Genomic DNA, 22872 nt, shown 5'->3' on the forward strand with positions numbered 1-22872 from the left:
TGCAGTTTGTGCTTTGGCGCAGTTTGGCAATGCGAATTCCTGCTTAAAAACACAAAAGGAAAATAAAGTAGTTAGCTCTCGCAACCATTGATTTGAGTAAAAATGCATAAAACTGTTATTTATTCATTGTTGTTTTATGATAATCTGAATCCTGAAAAGCCTGAAAGCTGAAAAACTTTCAAAAGTACTGCGGATGAAATATCTGAGCAAAAAATGTTGCAATGATTTTAAGAGAAGCTATTGCTGGATCATGATGGTGTGCAGCAGGCTTTTTCTGTCTTTAAAAAAGTATGTTTTAAAAAACAGTGAAATGGAGAATTGTATTTTAAATAGGGAACACTCAGTTTTCACTATTTCATTGTTATCATTTTGCGTTTTTTTTTTTTTTTTTTAGATCTTGGTGGTTATGGCAAAATTTTTCAGCAGTGCGTGGTATGATGGGCTACAGGTTGGATGATCTACAGTCATCTGAAACATGATATATACTTCTCCTTTTCCTTGTCCATGGTGAGTTTTTTTCCTGTATTACATATACCTGTTAAATACTTGACATTTACTTCAGAAAAGCTGTGTTGGGTGGTACTCACATTGCTTTTATATGGACTAGCCTAGCATTGTTTATTTACAGTATGCATAGAAAACAGATCTTTAGCTGTTTGAGGATATTTTAAAAAGCTGAACTTTAAAAAAGAACCTTACAAGAATGTTTCCCTTTTTAGATTTTGGAGCTGTGCAAACATCCTTATACACACCTTGAAATGCTCTCTCTCCCTTCAGCTTGAAAGCGTCTTTATCTCAATGTGTAGTATTTTAGGTCAAATTAGATCCAAGCTGAATGGAATGCTCTTTTTACTATCAGACATATCATAATGTATTCTATGTATTAAAAAAAAAAACAACACCAAAAACCTTCTTTGTAGCTATGTTACAAATATAGTTCAAAACACAAAGAATAAGTTGGAGAAAATATTTAGACAGAAGTTTTCGGTTTTATTTTTGAACTGTGTCTGTATTTTGTGCCTACAATTACTCTGCTTGTAGTATTCATGAGCAATGTTAAGTATTGTATAAACAATAATATTAAAAGCAAGGCTCCTCATAGTATAACTGAACTATCACTTCTGATTTACACAGTGTCCAGACATGCAATAATGAGATCCAAAGCACTAGTTGTTCATTTGGCTAAACACAAGTTCAACGTTGACAAACCAAATTTGGATATCATAATGTTCCACTGACTGCTCTTTAATACACCAGAAATAGCAGCCCAGTCTCCTGCCCAAATATCAGGTTATGTATTTGAGGTTAAAGTTCTATCTGTCTCCCTCTTCTCCCTTTTGAGGGTTTTGACTGGGCTCTTACTGCAAAGTTTGTTTGAGATTGGTACTGAATTTTCAGGAATAGCTTAATAACTTTGTTAAAATCTGTAAATGTTTCTTACCTTAAGCCTGTGGCTAGGGTTCAAGTTAAAAGAAAAGATGTGACACTGCCTGCATGAAATGTATCCCTCCTTTTCTACTCCTGTTCTAGATTTCAGAGTCCTTAGAAGTATGCAAAAGTACGGAGAAAAGCAGAGATGCAAGCCGTGAGAACAGAAGAGGGAAATTAATGGCATTAGTCAAAGCCATTCTTATGATATGCTTAAGTACTGTAATGAAGTGACACAGAGGCAATACAGTTTCCAGAGATGTGTTTACACTTGATAATGGAAAGACATGTTTAAATATCCCGTATAAATGGATAGGGATATTTGCCAACGAAACTGGTTACTGTTATTTTTGGTGGAAGTAAGTTATTTACACAGTGAAATGGCCAGATATATAGCACGCCTTTTTCATCCTTTGGAAGGCATCTTCCGCCTGCCTCTCTTACAGTTGCAGCTGGCTTTGCATTTCAAATGACATGTCTCCCAGGCACTAACCATACCACTCTGACACCGGAGAACCAGATAAATAGAAAGGAAAACATCAACTCACTTGTTCCTACCGGCAAATTATTGGGGAAAAAAAAAGTGGATACTGTTTGATGGGTTATCTAGCACCTGTTGATTCTGAGAAGCAGTTCCCCGGGTATTCATCGAGTTCTGCATTGTTCCCTAACCAGGCTTTTTATTTGTCGAATGAGCTGATTTACTTCAAAGACTTGACCTTTTCTTTTCTCCTCTTCCTTATCAGCAATGTGCCATGCATTTCTGAGTCTGTTTTTGCATCCTGAATGTGCACTAATTCATGATGAAATAACTTTGTGATAGGTCTGCTGGAAGGACTAACTTCTTTAAACAGAGAAAAGGGTGTCTGTCCTGTATGTGCAAACAGGATTTGGTGTCCTTTTCCAGAGGCCTGTCACACCACATTATACTGCAATTGCTCCCTGTGTCTACCAACAGAATACAGTCCACAGTGTTTCCTTCATGACCAAACTGAAAAAAGATAAAATAGTGATGCAGTCTTAAATTCTTGTTTAAGAAATGCCATTTTACATTGCCCTTACAATTAAACAAACAAACAAAAAAAACTAAAAAAAAAAAACTGCTTGCTTTGGCAGTCTGTTCATCAAGATCACTTCTTGTTGCAGTCATACCCTTCAAGCAAAGAGAGGATGTGTGTGAAGGCCGTCTTGGTCTCCCCCTCACTATCATGCCCGCTCATGACTCAACGTAGTTTCTGAAAAGCCCAGAAGCTTAGCCCAGAGCTTCCCTCTAACCAGATTAAATATAAGGTGGGCATCAGGAAGTAAACTGAACGTCGCCACACATGACACGAATGTTAGAGGATTTTCTACCACTACTAACTACAGTAGCTTGAGCAATTTTATTGTGAGATTAAGTAGTCCTTATTTGTTGAATTCAAAACCTACAGAAGAGGAAGAAATATTCAAGGCAGCAATAGACATTTAGAATCTGCAAAATAAAGATGATAATAGTAGTTCCAGTTTGCTCCTGAATCTCATACTCCAGTAGCTAGACCAGGTAAACCTACTGCAGAAAGATACATTAAGCTGATGAAGTCAGGCTTTTAGAGGAGGTGATGAGATACAATAAGTTACTTGAAAAGGAAATGGAAAGACTTTTACAAGTACTGGAAATACAAAATTATACATCAGCATCTAGATGTTGACTGTCCACTGTAACTTCATTTTACATTAGACCAGCTGATAGCAATTTTGGCTTTTTTTTTTTGTGGCTGAAAAGCACAGTCAGCTCTTCTGAGATTAAAAACAAAAAGTTGAACAAAATCTGAACTGCCTCCTGTGTATTGAGAAACTTCATATGGTATTTTTAATATTTAAAGGTTTTTTTTTAAATACTGAATATGTAAAGTCAGCACAGGAGGACAAAAAAAGCTGTGAAGAGCAGATGCCAGGTGCTGTTTAGGAGACATTTATGATAATTAAAAAGAGAATATATAAAACATTAAAGGTCAGGACATCTACAAACAAGATAAGTAGATCAGACCATATGTTAAGTTATAAGAATTACCAGGGAATTTTAAGTACATAGTCTCATCAACTTACTTGGAAGGCACTCTGAAAATAAGAGTAGGAAACTCAATAAAAAAACTGTGTTAGATACCCCGAAGTCCGAAGACCTATAAGCTGTATTTTGAAGTGTTATATAACATAGACAACTCATACGAACAACATCAGCAACTGCTCAATGGTGTTACAGTTCTGTTACCCGACTTAAAAACCAACCAAACAAAATACCCACCACATACTAAACCAGCAACAACAAAACATGGAAAAGGCCTAGCCCTGGATCTTGGTTGCAGATGCATTTCTCAGCTCAAAACACTCGAAACAATCTATGGCAAAAAGCATACTGAAACCTCCTATACCAACACTAAGTAATGGAAAGCTTGGGTTTTGGATACTTCTGCTTCTGAACTCTAGTTTCGGCATCTCCGTGCTGATAGCTCATTGCAGTTCACAGTGTCGTATCTAAAGTAACGTTCCATTTTTTGAACTGTAAATCATTATTAGTAAGTATTAAAACCAATCCATTTTTTGTTATTTCCATTGCTTTCTTCTTGTGGAAATTCAGTGTTCTGTAGACTGATTTTGGTTGGGGCGTTACTTCATCAGTGCTCACAAAGATGCATTCACTGAATCTGGATCTGTCCTCTTTGCCATGCCAACTGCTAGCTGGGCTTTCTGAACACTTCATGGGCTTCCTTTGGATGCCAGAATAAATGACATAACAGGTACATGGAAGGAATCAAAATGAAGCATGCATTATTTATTCTAGTGATCACAGTCTTATTGAGATACAGCCTGAACTGAGATGCCTGCAGCTTATAAACAGAAACAAATGAATAATTGTTAGCATTTGACTTTAAAATTTCCGATTCTGGTGAATTTGAACTAGGTTTTTAATGTTGTGCATTTGAATGTAACATTCAAAGTTAGGATTCCCCTTTACTCTTTTCCTTTCATTTTCCCACACTCCTCTGTACTTCGTTATCAAGCTGATACTGTGAAGGATTGCCCTATGTAAAAGGTCTTGTGCCAAAGCAGCTTTAAAAAACACAGAGAAACTAGCCTCAAAGTTAGTTATTGGTTAAAGCAGTTCAGTAACCTAGGAGGAATTGCTCGTGATGTGCTGTCTACTAAGGATTTTCTATTGGCAAGGAATCTCAACTAACTATTTTCTGTCAATTTGTCCTGACTGATGTGCTAGCCAATGGAGCACTGCATCATTTTATTTCCTCTTAACTAGTGTCCCAGTAATGTGAATGTAGTAAGATATGGCTTTAAATTAAGTGTTGCAAGAAATTGCTTTATCTGAATGGAAACGGTGAAATATCTTCAGTTTCTCTAGGTTTGCATTTTTGCGTGGTTTTCTTCTGAATTAGTGCCAAGTAACTAGTTCCAGGGGATTTTTGCATTAAAAAAAAAGTAAATGAGTAAACATATTTGGAAAGAGAAGATGCAGTATGGTAATGCTAGTGTTGTGTTTAAATTCTATACTGTTTAACTGCACCAGGCTCTAAAAGTGCTTATTTTAAAGTCCCAGCAAACTTGCATAAAAACATATCCAGTTAATTAATAATTAATTTTTAGCTGTTCTACTGTGCTATAAATGATATTTTAAAGGATAGAATGATAATGCAATGGCAGCCATTTTCCACAAAAGACCAAGGTTTTGCCAATTTTATTAGGGTAAAAAAGGCATATGCAAAAACTAGTAAAAATGATTTTGTCCTTGGGATGTTAATCTAGATTTTTCCCCTTAAAGAGTTAGTGACATAAGAATATTCTACATGTGCTGCAGACCCGTTTTTTTTTTTTTATTTTCCTGCTGTGAAGGTAAAGTTTCCAGTTGAAAACCAAGATGCAGTACAGAACTATCCAGCCCATTATCAGTTTGTTAGGGGAGGATTCCTGGAAAGCTGGAAGTGTTTTAGATGGTGTGTGACCTAGGAGAGCAGTATCCATGGGGAACTGCCTTTGGTGCCTTAGCACCGGTTCCTCCTATCCAAGTTAAACCTTGCTGAGCTGCAGCAAAGTAGTGCAACAAACTCAGAGATCTTTTGGAAGGGAGAGATGGCTTTACTTTAGTTAATCCCAAATCAAGTTGATTTTACCCGTTTGTGTCGTTACGGCAGCATGCTCATAGCACCAAAAGATGTGTACAGGTGATCTGACTAACATCACTTGTGTTCAGGCTTGGAGGCCAGGAGATGCCAGCCGTTGCATCCTCACTATATATCTCTTGGGTTTCTCTTGATTAGTGGTGACAGACGAGTTTTGCGGAAGCTCTTTTACATGATGTAGAACCCAGTGGTCACTGTATTTTGATCATTTGTCTCAGACTTTTACTTATTACAACCTCTAAATTTAAGGCTGCTGTGCTTGTGTCATCATTTCTCAGGGCAGCCAGGCTGGCAGGAGGGGGCACGTGTGACACCGCATGTGGCATCGCCCCTGCTGCATGCTTACACTTTCTTTACAGCAGCCCGTTAAATAGTGTAACTAATTTCACCTTTGGGAGTTTAAAGAGTATTAAATAATGTGGGGGGTATATCTGGGGCATATACCTTGGGACGGTTCTGGATACCTAGCTGGAAAATGTGCTAAATGTTTACTATGAAAATTTAGAACCTTTAAGTTTCCTAGGATTAAGTACTTAAAAATGTACCTAGAAAATGGAATTATGTTTCTTCTTAACAAAGCCTAAACATCAGTTTCCTGTGAACCTGCACAGTCTGGTGGGCATTTTCATACCACACAGTGCTTCCTGCATCCCTGAGAAGCCTGAATTTGGTAACTCTCAGAGGTCCTCACAGAAAGGTTTCAATAAGGACTTCTAGGGAGGAGAAAAAAAAAAGACCAAAAAAGGTTTACTGCTTAGAGCAATGATCATTTTGTTCTTTGTTCTTTTGTAGTTAGCAGGCAAAGTTCCTTTCTGCCTATTGTTTTGGAGGTTTGTTACATAAATATGTGTGTTGGAACTAGATTTTTATATGAGCATAATTCTGAAATAAACAAGATAATATTGAGATGTTTAAAAGCTGTGTGGCCTCAACTTCAGGAGAAGAAAGTTGTCCTTTGATAATCGGGGAGAAAAAAATAAAATTAAAAAATAAAAAATAAAAGCCTGACAGCAAAAAAAATGTTTCTGGTCATCTAAATAATTGGAATACTCATGAATAATTAGAGACAGCAGTTGGCTGTCAGGCCCCTGGGCAGTCTCCCCCCACCCCAGGTGTGACCATCACCCACCCAGGTGCAGGCAGACATGGCTCTGCCCTTTCTATGCGCAGCTTCCTGTCTCCTCCGCTCGTGTCCTCTCTCCCACCTGAGCTTATTCTGTGCCACAGAACCACTCTGTCACTTCTTGAGGAATGTCATCAGGTTTCTGTTGGCTCCAACCTCTGGTGAGTAAGAGTCTGGCTGGAGGCTCTGTTGCCAGCCATGGTGGCGCTCCCTGACTTGGTGTCTGCTGCCTGTTTGCCAGTGGGACCTTTTGGCATCCAGCAGGTCACTGATGGAGCTGCTGAGCAGCATAGGCCACCCTACTTTACCTCTGTAAAGAGATATGGGTTTGTTTTTCACTTTATTTCTATTATTATTTGTAACATATTAATGTTATCCTGTAATTTACCCAACAGCAGAGAACTATTATAAGGTCCTGTTCCAGAATTAAACATAATCATTTTGAGACTCAATCAAAAAGTAGCTTTGCAAAGCACAATTTAAAAAATAATCAGGTAAGAATCACTGCAGCTCTGTGACTTCCCACTGATCAAATGCATGTATTTCCTATATCTCCTCTCACTTTAATTACGCTCTTTTAGCTGACATTAGCAACAGTAGAAATAGGGAAAAGGGGAAACACTGGTTGAAAAGACATGGCTTTTGAAAAGCAATTTACATATTTCAGCTAAGAGAAACAAAATCTAAGGGTTTGAAAGGACTAATGAAGTGCTTGAGAAGGGGAGGAATGAGTTTCATAAGTTTAATTCATGCTGTTGCAGCAGGCATCCACAGTTCAATTCTGCATCAATTGCTTTTAGATGAGCTCTGCATTAAATCTGAATAAATTTATTTAGAAATTTATATGATTTTTAAAAAACTGTTGTCAATAAAAGCATGTAGATATTGTCAGTCTATTACCTTGAACAGAAATATCTCATTGAGATCAGAACTGCTTCTAGAAAACTAGAACAGTACAGATTTTTAAAAGTAAAGCAGTTATACTTTGATGGAATAAGTACTGTTCATAGGTAATTTTCCCTTTTCTGGACTCCATGGTTACACTGAAATGTTTCTGGATACTCTTCTTTGTCAGAAAATTAGCATAGTAGAAGTAAAGCAGCATAAAATCTTCAAAACCTTAAGGACTTTGTATTTTGTGGATTTGCTTTTGACAAAAGCAACTTAATCTTTAATATTCTTTTCTGTTAAAGTTTAACTTCTGCTTTTTGTAAAACCATGTAACACTTCTCTTTTTCAGCTTTCCTCTCGTTTTATTTCCCGTTGTATTATACTGTTTTCTACAGCTTTATGTAATCATGTCTTATGAATGCGTTTTCTGTGCGTTAAGTGCATTTTACAGTGGTTTACAGCAACTCATTTGGGCTAAATTTTTTTGTGGGTAGGCCTTTCTTTTGGAGAATTTTAATTTTTGTTCTAAATTATTTGATGAAATGCTGCTGTGAATAGAATTGATATCAAAAGTAGTTCTTTGTCATGATGAAATATTAAGGAAACAATAATTTAGATACATCAGGATACTGGTTTTGAATAATGGGTACCACTGGCTTAGTGAGACATCATATTTATTCTAAGCATTATTATATGCTATTAGTATTAAATTGCTGGATGTCATTAACTGATGTCTTTTGGGGAATATATATAGACGTGCACTCATATAAACAAAAGAAAATAATAAATTATACAGAAACACTTCAAAAAAGGAGTGGTTCAGGGGAAAAGAAAGGACCATCCTCTTGTGAGAGATGAGCAAACCTGGAAAGTAATTTCTCTCCTTTAAAATAAAACCTGCACCATTTTTTAAATGGTGTGCTTTATCTGTGTTCTGAATCCATTACTGTGCACCTCTGATTATGCAGATCTTGACAATAAGAGTAGGATTCATCTGGTGTCTCTCAATTGTCAATAGAGAGAGAGGCAGGCGACTCCAGGAGGCAGTTCTTCTCTTATATCTGCCTTAGATACTTATCTTAGAAGAGGATATATTACCCTCTGGAGCTGACTGTGTATGCAATATTGTTATTTCCTATTTTAAAAACAGGCCAAGATAAGCATGAAGAGCTCTCTGCTTCCTATAGTTCTCTTTATTTTGTTGGAGCTATGGCAATTGCACCTCTTGAGCTACTGTGCTTGTTCAAATGGCTCTGCATTTTAAGTGCACAAAGGCTCTCTCTAAACGGCAGAATCTTTCTGGCTGGGAGATACAGTACTTTAACCACTGTTATTATGTGGCACAATAAAAATGAAAGTCTTCAATTATACCAGCACTTAAACCAAATCAGTGTTGTTCTTCAGATCTTTTGTTTGCCTGATGGTTTGACATTCATAGCAATAACAGGCTTGCAGTGCTGTATTCTACCTGCTTCCCTTCCATATATAAGCATAACATTAAATTTATTAAAAATAGGAGATTGCAAAAAATAGTATCTGGAGAAGCAAGACTTTTAGGACCATCTCCTGCTTTTTCTATTTGTTACAGGAAAAGTGCAATGTATATCAATAATATCCATGTAATTAGCTTGTACAATGTAATTTCTCTATTTTTTTCTGGTTTGCACAAGCTTGTGCTGCTCATTGCCTTTCATGTTAACTATGCTAGCTGAACTATTAAAAAAAACCTTTGCCTCTGTTAGGCATTTTTTGCATAGCCAACTTACACAGGAGCAACTGTAATAATAAAAAGGTGCTTCAATGTAGTGCGACACTAGTCTATGTTTACTTGTTGTGGTAGCTTTTTTCCAAATACTTGTTAATTCTAGTATCTTCACTCTCCCTTTGGTGAGAGCAATACTAATTTTAATGTGTGCATTCATCTAGTTTTCCATGGATTAGACATTCTTCATTTTCCTCTTCTAAGTAAAATGAATGTAGTGGTGCTGTTAAGTAGTCAGTGTTTCACAACAGCGATGCGGACATTTTAGTGGTGTAGAAATTATTTCCTGTTGGAGAATATATAGCTTTTTTCAGGACCTACGGTCTGAGTTTCATCGTCAGCCAAGTGAAGTTAATGGGTTGACTCTGCATTATGCAGGACCTTCTTGTATAGTGCTAATTAATCAGTGCAGTGCACTAAAGCTGAAACCTTTTGGATGAGAAGTAACAGCAAGGCTTCAACCATTTGTACTAATAAAAGAGAAAGTGCTGTTTGGGGTTACCCTGACCAGATTTCAGCTTGTATTACATCCTGCATAATAACCTTCTTACTACATTTCAGTGCCATAGTCTGCTGGTCTTTAATTCTTTCCCTAAGCTATATTGTGGCTTGGCACAGCTGAGCCCCTCCTGTGTTGCCTCCTCCAGGTGGCTTCACTTCAAAAGCCTGGAAAAAAAACATTCCATGTAGAAACAGGTAGCACTGCAGTAATGTAGGAGAGGTGTTTAAAGTATCCCATGGTCTGCTCTTGCTTCCTGAAAGATTGTTGATATTTTGGCTTTGCTACGTGAATGGTAGGAGAGAACGTTTTTCATTTAAGAAAACCATGAAATTACCAAGTAGGACAGTCTACAAAACAGCTATCAAAGAGCAGCTGAAGGCTTTCGAAAGATTTGTGGGTGTGATCATGCTCAAGGGAGAGGGAAAAGAAGTGAGGGATCTGCTGCAAAGTGGCAAATCCTGTGAGAACTGAGGCATCAGACAAGCTTTCCAACAAGAGCCTGGAGCAATGCATTAGTGTGTGCAGCAGGTGATGCCAATGAGTCTGAAAAACTCAGATTAAATGAATGCAGGTGTTGGTGTTAGAAAATCAGGTCTCAAAAGAATAGTGCTAGTTACTATCAAGGGATTGTTCTTGCCAAAAGAAGTTTGGAGGTAATTTAAATTGCAGTGCAACTTGACTTTGTGTTGACTCCAAGCAAGGTCATAAAATAGTCATGCATATGATTTAGTTCTGCATGTGAGTCAGCTCTGGAGCAGGAATACTCTTAGATTTCTTTTGTTTGGAAAATTTACATGCTTGAGACATTTCAAGCCCAGGCTCACCATTTTCTTAAAGTTCTAGTACAAATTTTTGAAACCAGAACAGGAGTAGAAACAATTCAAAATAGATTTCTTTTCTTTAATGAGAATCTTGTCAGCTTTCTGTAATGGGCACAATAAGGAAGAACAGCTCTTTAAAATAAAACAATAGATATAATCCTGCAGTGTACGTTGAGGGCACTATTAAATTTTTTTTTCCAGTATATTAACATTGTGTGTAAGAAGATGGATTATTTAAAAAAAAAAAAGTGATCTTGCAGGATTTAGGAACTTCTCTCCATTGTGTTTGGGTGTAATCAAGTTGGTGCTCAAAAAAGACAAACACAGAGAAGCTTTCACCATTTCAAAAATGATATGGCCTTAGAAGGCGGGGATTTCATTTCTGTGTTTAGAGGGCTGTCCTGGTTTCAGCTAGGACAGAGTTAATTTTCCTCCTTGTAGCTGGTAGGGTGCTGGTAGGAAAATTAACTCTGTCCTAGCTGAAACCAGGACAAGGGCCCATGCTAATGCCACATAGAGTGGCATCATATGGTGGTCCCAGCCTTTGGTGGGCAGCCCCAGTCTAATGGCTTGCTTAGAGAAAGGTGAAGCTTCTGACTCTGATGCTACCCAGTGGAGGGCTGCATGCATCTGCTGCTGTTACATACGTCTGTAGTCCTGAGCCATTTATAAGATACAGGCTAATTCAGCTGTTCCTGGAGAGTTGTGGTTGTTTCAGAGGATAAATAGTCCTGTCATGTTATCATCACTTTGCTGAGCAGTATGAGACTGCTAACATTTACTCTCTTCAGTGAATTCAAAGCTATAAACTTTGCTTGTGAACTGTTTTGCACAGCTGCTTTTAAAACACATTTCTGTGAGCCATATCATTGTTGACAGAATTTTTGATTATGTTTGACTTTTATTTTTGCTCTCAGTGTTTTATGTACTTTGAATTGAATTAATGATTATAAAGTGGCCTATTACTGATAAGGTCCCAACTATATGAAGGACTGAAATAAAGCTCTTTCACTTTTCTCCTGCCTCTCCTCTTGCTTTCCATAAATATGTCATGTAGGAGAGGAAAGCCAAAGCAAGGCACGAGTATCCATGTGCAAAAAGTAGTCATAATCTGTTTATGCTGGTGCTGAGAATGCTTTATCTTGTTTTAAGTATGTTGATACAGTGCATTCAAAAATCTTCCTGTGCTCAGTCTGTAATTATTATTGCAATAATTTAATTCAAGCATGATGGACTATATAGTTATAGTATTTTTGTCAAATACTTTCATTAATCCTTAAGGTTTCAGTTTCCTGTTGGTGAGAGGTGAAAAATCAATCTAGAAATGTTTTAATGGCCGCAGGACTGGCCATCCTACCCAGGAGCACACTGGGCCACCAGGCTTGAGAAAGAGCCGTTCCTCACTGAAGCTGCTCCCCTTTCCCTTCCCGCCCATCACTGATGCCCAAACAGCGCAGATGTTGCTGACTTCCAAATGTATTTTCCCACTCCCACCAGTTCTTTCTAGCTAGGAGATTGCAGGATGTTTTTGAAAACTGACTTTCTTTGCAAGTTTCCCAAACTCTCTTTAATGTTTTCTAGTATCCCAAAATTAAGATTAAATTCTGTGAATCCTTTTTTTCCACAGTAATTAAATCCATAGGTCTTTTCCAAGAAATTCATTTAAAATTTGTTGCTTTTCCCAAAGGGAGTTTTCCGCTATGCAAACTAAATAAAAATAAACCCCTTTGATCACCTTTCTGCCCCCTTTAATATGGGCAGTGTTTCCAGCGTAACCTGTCTGTAGCTGGTATAGGGTGGGTCTCCATGTGCCACCCAGTCTATCGGGGGAATTGTGCTAAGTATAAGAATTAAGAGCCTCAAAATTACTTGACCGTGTCTGATTCATGCTCCCAAATCCATGAGCATCTGTTGGCTGTATCCCACTGCATTTCTGCAGAGGTGGTGCTGCCCCCAACTGTGCTGAGAGGAGGGTGCTTGCTCTGCCCTGGCACAAACTCATTAGGAAAAGCCTGTCATTGCTTTTGATGGCCTGCATTTGGAGGGAAATCGGAAGGGACAGGCTTTGAGGGGAGCGAAAGGCAAGGAACAAAGAAGGCTGGCCATCTTGAGACAGTACCTGCTAACACAAGTACCAAAGCTAACACTGAGGTTTCAGAGAAAAGTCACTCGGCAGTGTCATAAATTATGACTTTTGTATTTGCTGCTGTGCAGATGTGAAATTTTGCAGTTAAGAAAATTATGTACAGGTTAGAGAAGCAGACTTTTGCAGGAGGCTGCTTCACTTATGTGATGTCTGCAGGAGGTTTGTCAGAGCTCTTCTGCACTCTCTTAAAGTTCTCCAAATCCACGGGATCTGGGGAGAGCATGTATCTCATAGCCTGCCCTAACAAGTGATAAACTAGTGTTAAGTCTGTGTTTTCGGTGTGGTTGTGGGGCTTGTTGTCTATTTATGGAGTATATGGTTAAGTTAAAATTCATAATCCAGCAAAAGAATAGGTGAATAGGTTTAAGGTGAGATGCTGGGCAAAGACCAGCAAGACAGTTTAGGAGCCAGCTTATGTGCTCTTGCACATATTTAAGGCATAAAAATAGAGCTGAAATCAGGAATAATGGAGGGGTATGGGTAGATGGGCATTGCGAAAAGGGTGAAAAAAATAAGTAGTTTGAAATGAAATATCTTTTGTGTGGAAGTCAGAAAGTTTCTGCTGTCCGAGGCTTTTTGCTACTTGCCTCTCAGGATGGGAGCGCTCCCACCCTGAAATCTCTCCCTCAGAAAGCAGCACAAGCATCTTCTGTCACCGTGGTGGTTTCTTTATGAGGGAAAGGGCAACATGAAAATAATTTACTAGCAGCGCTTGAGAACTGTAGCCATCTATTCCCTGACTGAATGCAGATGACAGTAAGTGGCATGTTAGGGTACAAGTTGAATTAGCAGTGTTAATTAGCTGTCTGAGCTCTCTGTTTATTGTTTTTCCTTCTGTGAGTCTTTTCCAGACACATTTTGTGGGTCACACATGAAATATTATTAAAGCAACTGCCTACTGTGTGTGTTTTTATTTATCTCCATTCTATAATTATTTGAACCATATCCGATCTGGGAAAATTACCCTTTTCAGAAGGGTCAGGAGGACAGTTATTAACCTTAGTGGGTTGTTTTGGACTGACTTTGTGTGGTAAAAGTGTGTTTGGATGTAACCTTTATTCCAGAAAACGAAGTCGTCTCGCGCTGCTTGCAGAAGGGTAGCAGTAGGTAGGGGGAGGTACGATATGATGAAACATGCGTGTCCCAAAAGGAAGGCTGTTGGTTTCACCATGCATTGCCTGTGATGTATTATCTTTCCCATGTCCTTCCATGATTTTTTTTTTCAGTTGTCTGGGTCAGCTGTCTGATAATGCACCTGTCTAAAAAGCATCCCAGGCTGCAGTGGCACCTTCATCTGTGTCACACAGCAGCGGCAGCAGGATGGGAAGAGGTGCCTCGAAGGCATGGTTGGGGAGTGCCTGGGCTGTGTCTCCGAGGCACTGGCAGGGGTAGTGCAATGGGGATGTTGTCCAGATTTGGCGCTGCTTTGGTGCCACTCCTCTCCCACAGTTTGCCAACAACTAATTCCCGTGTCCCTCACTGCTCGGCTCATGGAGAGCCTCCACCTGCTGTGGGAACATGGCAGGACCTTCAGAGGGAACAGTGGAGCAGTTGCTTTGAATAGTCTTTGAAGGGGTGCTCATGCAGTAAGTTCTGATTGAACTTGGGTTTGTTTCCTATTTGTATTTCATAATGTGGGGAAATGATGACTCAACTGACCTTCAAAGGAGGTTGACACTGGACTGCAATAAGAATATAAATTTATTTTTTTTTATTTTTTCTTCAGATTGACCTGTACAGCAGCCTCTTCAATACTTCTGTAGGAGGGCATGAATCAGCTGTGATGACTTGGTGAAGTTTGTGCGTTATGTGTGTCTATGCTTTTGTGTGGGCCTTTTCAGTCACTATAGTGCTTGTTCTTGCTGGTGAAAGAGCCTGTAGGATGCGGTTTCCCCCTCCCATTTACTGATGGACTCATTTACATATTCAGAAGTGTTTATTGCTTTGTTTGTTGCCACCAGTTGCTTTTCAAACTTGTTTGGCTTTAATTGTGTCACAAAATTTAATTTGTTGGATTTTTTTTTTTTGGCCTTCCTCATCGTTGAAAGAAAATAGTGAAGACCATCTGTATTAAACCAAAGAATAATTTTTATTCAGGACCAAATGCTATAAACTATGTATAAGTGTAGGCCTGGAGTTGGAAGGAGGCTGTTAGTGATGAGGGCAGTTGGATTCTGCAGCAGCTTTGAAATAGAAATGGGGAATTTGATAAATATATTAATAGATCATATGGCCCTTTGATACTGAGCAGCTCAGTATCTGAAGCTCACCTTGCAAGCTCCCTGCGTATGAAAGCAGTGGCTCACAGAAGCAGGTGGTGGCTTGGAGAAGGGTGATTGCTTCAGTCATTTATGGAGCGGTAAGACGTGGTGGCATAGCAACGTAACAGGACAGATTCATCATCAGCTAGATCTTATCAGTTCTGAAGAATAGCCTTGCTTACTTGTGTGGGATCCCTCTTAAACAAGCAAATGCAGAACTTCCTGGCAGCAGCTGGTTTATGGAGCAAGTGCTAGCATCCGGAGAAGCAGAGCAGAGAGTGTGGTACTTTGATCTGAATCTTTTCCTACAAACGGTCAGTGCTCAGCAATCTGTTATGTTAACTGTGTGATAACTGATAAAAATAACCAGCAAAAAGGGTGTTATGAAGAGCAGTCCTGCAGCACTGTGAAAGGATTGAAAACATCCTTCTGACAGCGTGCATCACAGCCACCAAAGTGTCTGGGAGTGCTTCAGCACCTGAAAAGGATGTTAAAAGAGTCTCCTGTGTACAATGAACAAATCTAGGTGTAAAAAGTAGCAATTCTACCATCCTTTTTCTTATAGCTTTCAAGCACTCTTGCATCTGGCTAAAATCCTCCATGGTTTCAACAAGTTCCCCCTCCTGCTCCTGCCTTCCTGTTCTAGTGCAGGTAGCTCCCCTTCTCCTCAGCTAATCCCGCACTTCATCATGAAGCTGCAAGCACTGCCTGGTGAAGTTGTTCTTGGTATTTCTTGACTCTGCCCAGTGTTTTAAGTCCTCCCCCATCTATTTTCTCAGACTCTGGAACATTTATGACTCCTTAACCTGAAGTTGCTGGTCTCCCACTGAAGGTTTGTCAGCTTTCTGAACACGAGCCACTCCTGCAGCCGTGGCAAAAGACAATTCGTCTGTAGCCTGAGTCTGCCAGTTGAATGGAGTCCACAGAGGCAGTTCACTCATTAGCTTTTCTCTCATCCTTATGGGGTGCAGGCAGATGTCTCCCTCTGCCTCGTCTTGTTCTTTTTGACATCTGGAGGCTGCGGCCACGTGGCTGGCCTCCAGTGAGGCCACGTAGTGGTGTCTCTCCCTCCCCAGAATCTGTGCCCTGTTTCCTCTCGGCCGCAGGGCTTCCAGCCCCGCTGTGCAGACCCACGAGGTCTGTGCGACCAATGGCACGTGGCCCTTTCTGCAAGGAAGCCGAGCCCTGAACCACACTTCTCAAGCAATGTTTGCCACCAGACCTCGTAAAATAAATGTGGATTTGGGTGGCAGAAAAAGGGAGATTTTGTGTGCTAGCATTCACTGAAACCAGTGAAAGCTTTTCTAATTAGACTTTTTCTAATTTTTTAATTAATTTTTCATGTTTTATTACTTTTAAAAAAAATTCTAATTTATTTTTTATGATAGTGTTAAAGAAGCTGTGGCTGTCAGCTACAGTGGTGAAAGCATTACAGTTTCATGCGCTGCAAAATTGAGAATGGTATGTTGTTGGAGGTCTGTTAGCTTACAGCTCCTATTGCCTGAAGTTTTAAAACACCATTGGCAAAACGCTTTGCTAAGATACGCTAGCACTGCTTTACAAAGCAGTGACATTTTGTGTTATAAAATATTTCTTGAAGCAAGGGGGTTACTTATTATCTTGTCCCTGTAGGCTGATAACCAGCGCAGAGGTTGTCACTTGAGGTGTAGATCACCATATGTAACAAAAAAATATTTGACTTGTTTCGGATGCATTTGAGCAACAGATGTATTTATGATCTTGAAATTAAAAACAGATTTGTTTTCAAATAAAAACAGTACATCATGGCACATTCACATTTCAGGATATCTGATCATATCAGTAGGATATGCGCATACTGGTTTCATTTTTTTCTTATCCGTAGGGTAAATTAATATTTAGGCACACAAGTAAAAGTGGTCGTGATATTTTTTTTTAATCCTATCCTGGAAGCACAGAGTCTACAAAAATATTCTCTACTCGGCAAATGCAACTTTTTTTCGTCTGTAGCTTGACACAATGTAATTTTAGTGCTGAGATGTTAATAGCATTTTCAGGGGAATAATTCATACAGTTCTATTGCTTATGTCAGTGTCAAAAAGAAAAGAAATTTGGCAGACCTGAGGAACTGTTAAAAGGCAGAGCGAGCTTGTACAGCGCAGGGAAGGGCACGCACGTCCACCGTGGCGCAGAAGGCTGCCCGCCGGACAGGAGCTGAAGGCATCCTTTGGATTTCAGCTTCTGCCTTTCTTACTGGTTTTGGAGGCAATGGATGATATTCCTGAACTTTCCATTTTCTTATGCTTAATCCACTTAGTAGCATACCTGAGCCATGAGCAGGCTGTGAGAGCTCTCTGACCCTGTTAATGTGCTGTAGAACAAGTTGTCTACTAGGATCTATTTACCTGATCCAGTGAAATGATTGTATTAATGTTTTAAATTGCACTTTGCGCTTGTTTTTAATGTAGCTTCATGTTTTCAGGGCATAATCTGGCTCTTCCCATACTGTGACTCTCCGAATTTCAGCAGAACTGCTGGCATGTTTCAAACGAGCCGTGTGCTAAGTGCTCCGGTGGACGGGGGCCAGAGCGCTCCCCACAGCGCAGGGCTGAGCCCTGCCTGCTGCTGCCTGAACGTATAGCCACCTATAGCCTGGGATAAGCCAGGATTAACACCATAGGAAGCCCCACGGTGCTGCGAGGGTTCAGAAGGCACGTCACCCTGCAGGGAGCGGCTCGGGCTCACAGCAAATACAAGTGTGAAGGAAGTGGCACCCACGGCTTCATGTTTTTGGAAGCTGTCATCAAACGAGAGAGGTGCCTTGCTGCAGCTAGGGAAGGGCTCGGCTAATTAATTGGCTCATCGCTGAGCTCAAGCGGGCTCCTGCTCACCTCTCCTCACGCGCTGTTGCAGCTGGTACTAACTCAGTCTCCTTTCCCGTTATAAGGGCTGGGAACGCCTTTACTTGGACATTGGATAAATGGATAAAATAAATTATCTATGCATAGACTGTGTTATCGCTGTTACTGTTCAAGAGGAAGCAGCAGGAGGCAGGCAGGAGATCTCTTTTGTGTCTCTGATTCCCATCAGACCACAGAGGTGTTCCAGAGCCCTTATCAATAAAGCACTGTGTGTCTTCTCCATGGGTAGTAGGGACATGGAGTGTCACATAGTTCAGGCATGTATTTTGGCAAGTATTATTTGGTAGCTAAGTCTTTAACCTGATTTTATGCAGATTTTATTTTGATGTCACTTTTTTTTGGTGGATTTATTTGATAATTGAATTTTTTTAATGAGTTTCATTTGAACAAATTTAACATTTTTTCTTTGTATAAGACAAGATAAGGAAGGTAAAGGGTGGGAAAAACTTAGTTTATTGACTGCTGAATTCAGGGTGGCTGATTCTGTTGCTTAGTTGCCTGCTTTACTCATATTCTGTTTTGATTTTTGTTCTTTTCCCTATTCTTTTCCTGTTCTTTCCTGTTTCAGCCAGCTAGTTGTATACAAGTTCAAGCTCTCCAAAATAAAGCTCTGTTTAGAATGGTGTTTTGTATCCAAATTTAAGCTATTTTTAGAAAGAGTTTGCGGCCCTTGAGGTGTCTGTTACACACCATTCTGAAGAGGTTCTTTTGAACTGCTGGTTTCCAGAGGGCACGCCTTTCCTTACGCTTGTTGATCCTGGCTTGTTTCAATGCTAAGGGACTTAATGAGATAGCTCCAGTGCTCAGGAATCTTCCAGGAGGGGCATTTAAAATGCTACACAAGCAAAATTCAGGGCTTATGTTTACTGAGTAAGTTAGGCATAGAAAGGTGCAAGTGGCTCTTCAGGCTCCTGGGAGGTATCTCTTGGCTTGGTGACAGAAGATGAAATTGCGGGTGTAGGACAAAAATAAAATGGAGTGCAAGGAGCCGGTAAAGCTTAGAAATAGCCTAAACATATAACAAAGGGCTAAAGCCTAAATATATAACAAAGGGCTGCAAGTGGGGCAGACATGGGGCTGGGAGTTGCTGAGTGCAACATGGTAGAGGACCACAATAGTTGGAAGGAAGAAATGATGGGAGGAGAAGTTGAGCTTGCATATGTGAATCGTGCAGTAGCTTAGCTGGAAAAAAGGCAGCAAATTAAACTTGCATAAAATCTAGTATTGTTATGCAGTCGGCACGTGATTGCTCTATTTTGTGTAAAGGCAGAATGGTAAAGTACATAGAAACTTGTATTATTGGAAGTTTTCTGCAGGATGGAGTAAGGACAGATTTCATGCAAATAGTACAAAAAAAATAATTACAGATCTTAGCTAGCAAGATTCCTGCCTTTTAAGGTTAATTTTAGTACTCTGTGCAGCAGTGACCCATATCTTCACAAACCAAAATCTTTGGGTGCATAAACATATTCAAGTATCTGGGTCCATATGCTTAATTTGCTTGAGCAGAAGCAGCTTACTTTAGAAAAGCAGAGGTTGGTACATACATTGTATCTGTATGCACGCTGAAGCCACAGCTGAACATGACTTGAGGGGGGTACCCCACCCCAAATTGAAGTAAATTGTGAAATCGTACAGTCTCAACTGCAGTGATGGAGGGGTACAAATAGTATTGAAAATACTCTAGCAATGCAGTGTGGTTGCAATAGGTTCTTGTTTAAGATTCACATCTCATTTTTGTTTCTGTGCAGAAGGCTCATTTTCCCCATTTTGCAGTTCCTGTTCACTCCTCAAACTCCTTGTCATACAGTCAGACATTTTGGTGTCCTGAGCTTGGCTGGGATGCTGGAGCTGGTGGATTGTCCTGCTGGGCAATACTGCTTCATGCAAGCTGGTGTGAAGTGACTCAACTCTGTTCGTTCCCTACCTATTGCAATTGTTCGTTTCCAAGCAAGTTTAATTACGTGTTTCTAGTCAAAACATATGCTGGCATCTGCTAAGTGCAAAGTGCTTAGGGCGAGTGAAAATAAACTGAGCATAGAGTTGTTCTCTTTTCTTCAGGTATTCTAGGTAGTGAAATAACAGCAGTTAAGCCATTTTAATGTTTTTTTGTGTCTTCTGCAACATTTGTATTTGCCAATCATACCTATTTCTCCACTGTAATACTGAAGCCCATTACTTGCCTTTTTCTCCCTTTGTTCTTTTTTTTTTTTTCCAGCAGAGATCAAACCCCTTTCTCTCTACAACTGTCTACAACTTTTTACGTTTCACTGAATTCAAAGAAAAAATGCCAGGAACATGAAGTTTGGTGATCCATTGAAGAAACCTTTTATATTTTACAGCTCCCATAAAAATAGAAGATGAGAAAAATGGTCCAAAACCTAACACAGGACAAAGGTCCAAAAAAGTATTTATTGGACATATGCTTCTTGATGGGTATATGTGACTTCTGTGCTTGCCAAAATCTACAGGTTAGAAGGTAACAGAGAAACATTTCTGCATCTAGGGAGATCTTCCCATATGCTATTCAGAAAATATTTAAATAGTCCTTAAACAAGAAAAAGTTATACTCAACACTCCGAGGAGTTGGCTTAGAAGTGTATAGAAAACAAGAGCTAATACTGTTATGCTGAGACCCTTGAACTTTTCAAGAAGAAAAAGAAGCAAAGGCTGCTTTATGGCAGGAAGGATCTCTGGAGGTTCCTGGTTCAATCTCCTCTCAGTCAGGGCTAACTTCATAGCTTGGCTGGGCTGTGCCCCATGGCCAGGTCACTCATGTTTTGAAAACCTCCAAGGGCACGGCTTCTTCCACCTCTGCGGGTTGTGGCATTGCCTCTGCTTAGCCTCCCAGTCCCAGCTGGAGCTGCTGGCTTTGCACCCCTGGCAGGCAGGCAGGAGGACGCGCGCTTTGTGCCTGTGGAGAGCCACGTGAAGCCTGTGAGGTGGAGATGACAGAGCTTTCTAGCAGAGCTACAAAGACCTCAGAGAGAAGAGAACAAAGATGATCCTTTAAGATTTGAAAAACAAAACAGTAGTTGGAATAAGCAGGGTTCTTCCATTGCTGATAGGAAGTTTTGTTGATTTGATTAAAATCTATAAAGAGTACACTGCTGCCATGCTAGAAAGCAAGGCTAACGTTTTTCAAAGTGGAAACTATGAAGTTTCATCATCTTTAATTACAGTGCAGATGAAGGGTACACTAAACAGTAAAATCTTTGCAGACTACCCTAGGTTGTGCTAAATAGTGTCTTTCAAGTTTGCAATAAAATATGATGACACAGAGTATAGTTGTCTTTACTGGTATCATGTCTCTGCTAAATGACCTCGCAGTGCTGATGGTGAAAATTGCTGTGTGTCACAAGGGAGTGTAATTCACTGTAGTGCTAAAATACATTTGTTTTCAGGAGAAAATGTTGCTTTTTATTGAAGGCCACACTTAAAAATCTTGCTGAAACACTTTCAAACATCAGATATTTCAGGATGGGACACTACAGTAGTGTGTTTACATAATATAAGGAAATAAGCTTTTCCATCTTGTATTGATGCTTATGATTTGAAAAGTTAATATTACCATTAACGGATATGTTGTTTAGAAAGAGTAAGCTGATGTTTGTGGTATAAGTAATCCTACAAAAGACTGATTAGGAGGATTGTCAATTGCCTTCTTTTTATGGAGCATAATGACAGGCTTTGGATGTGTTTTCCACTGAGCTCCCTCAGAAGGAGCTCAGCAACCACAGAATAACAATGTCAGAAAGCAGTTTGCCTTTCCACTCGATTAGCTTGTGTAGCTTTTGTCTCTTTCCTGAATTTGCTTTAAAACCCTGCTAAATCCTTCCATTGCTCTGTGCATGCCTCAGCCCCTCTGTCGGATCAGAGGGGATGATGCTTATGAAAGCATCTTGCTGAATCACTGGGGGCATCTCTGGCTGCGGGATGGCAACGTGCTGAGTGTGGGCAGGACAGGCTGGTCTGTTGGCACGTGGGGGCTGGGCCAGGGGACATCTCATCTTGGTGGCCACCAGGCAAAGCCTCTAGTCACATGAATGCCACCTAAATGCATGCTCGTAGCTGGGGTCCACCTCTGCCTGACCTGGAAAGATAGCTCAAAGGCTGCTCATGCCTCTGGGTGCTGGAGGAAGGATGTTTATTTCACTCTTCCTAGTTAATTGCATCGTGAACCCTTTCCTTCGTTTGGCAGATTTAGGTGCCTATCCTGAAATGGTAGGAGCAAGGTGTTCCTTTGATAGCCACCCATCCAGGAGCGTTAGTAGAAAGCAGTTGTAGTAGTCTGACTTTGTAATTAAAGTTACAGAAATTTGTAAGGGGGGTCTCTGTTGCTCTGTATCTTGAGCAGATTGAGCAGAAGTCTGTGTGTGTCCAGCGACGGCTGTAAGCATGCTGCTTTGTCCGTACGGTGGTTCCAGGTGATCTACTTGCTTCCAGAAGGATAAGGCATACAGGTATATGACAGAACAGAGAAGAGATAAATCTTGTTTAAGGTTTGAAGTGATAACAGAGGTACGATTATGAGGAAATACCTCAATGAGGTTTGAGAGTCTGACTAAATGCAAACAGTTCATGAAGTGACTGCATTTGGTCAAGTCCTGGTGTTGCAGATATTTATGGAGTTATTTTTACCCATTGCTTCAATAAATTGGCAGTAAAAACTACACTAAAAATAAATAAAAACTGTTCTCTAGAATATTATTCCAGGCAGTACAGTGGGGACAGACAATGTTAAGGTAGTAGCTTTTGAAATTTGCTTTGTTTTCTGCAGGCTTCTTCATTTTTATGTTTCAACGCTATTTCTCTATGAGAATTACAGGCATAAAGGTTTTCTAACAGTGTATCAGCAACTTTTTCTGATTT

The 22872-nt window shown here is 39.9% G+C and overlaps 1 protein-coding gene across 1 annotated transcript in view; it reads left to right on the forward strand.

Annotated features, from left to right (window-relative positions):
- CHRM3 (cholinergic receptor muscarinic 3) overlaps positions 1 to 22872 on the forward strand; it is a 273001-nt gene that overhangs the window by 81959 nt on the left and 168170 nt on the right. Inside the window, 1 exon segment of the mRNA XM_040552953.1 lies at positions 395 to 507. The gene's annotated coding sequence lies outside the window, so the exon portion shown is untranslated.

Source organism: Cygnus olor, chromosome 3, assembly GCF_009769625.2.
Source record: "Cygnus olor isolate bCygOlo1 chromosome 3, bCygOlo1.pri.v2, whole genome shotgun sequence".
In the NCBI taxonomy this organism is placed as follows: Eukaryota; Metazoa; Chordata; class Aves; order Anseriformes; family Anatidae; genus Cygnus; species Cygnus olor.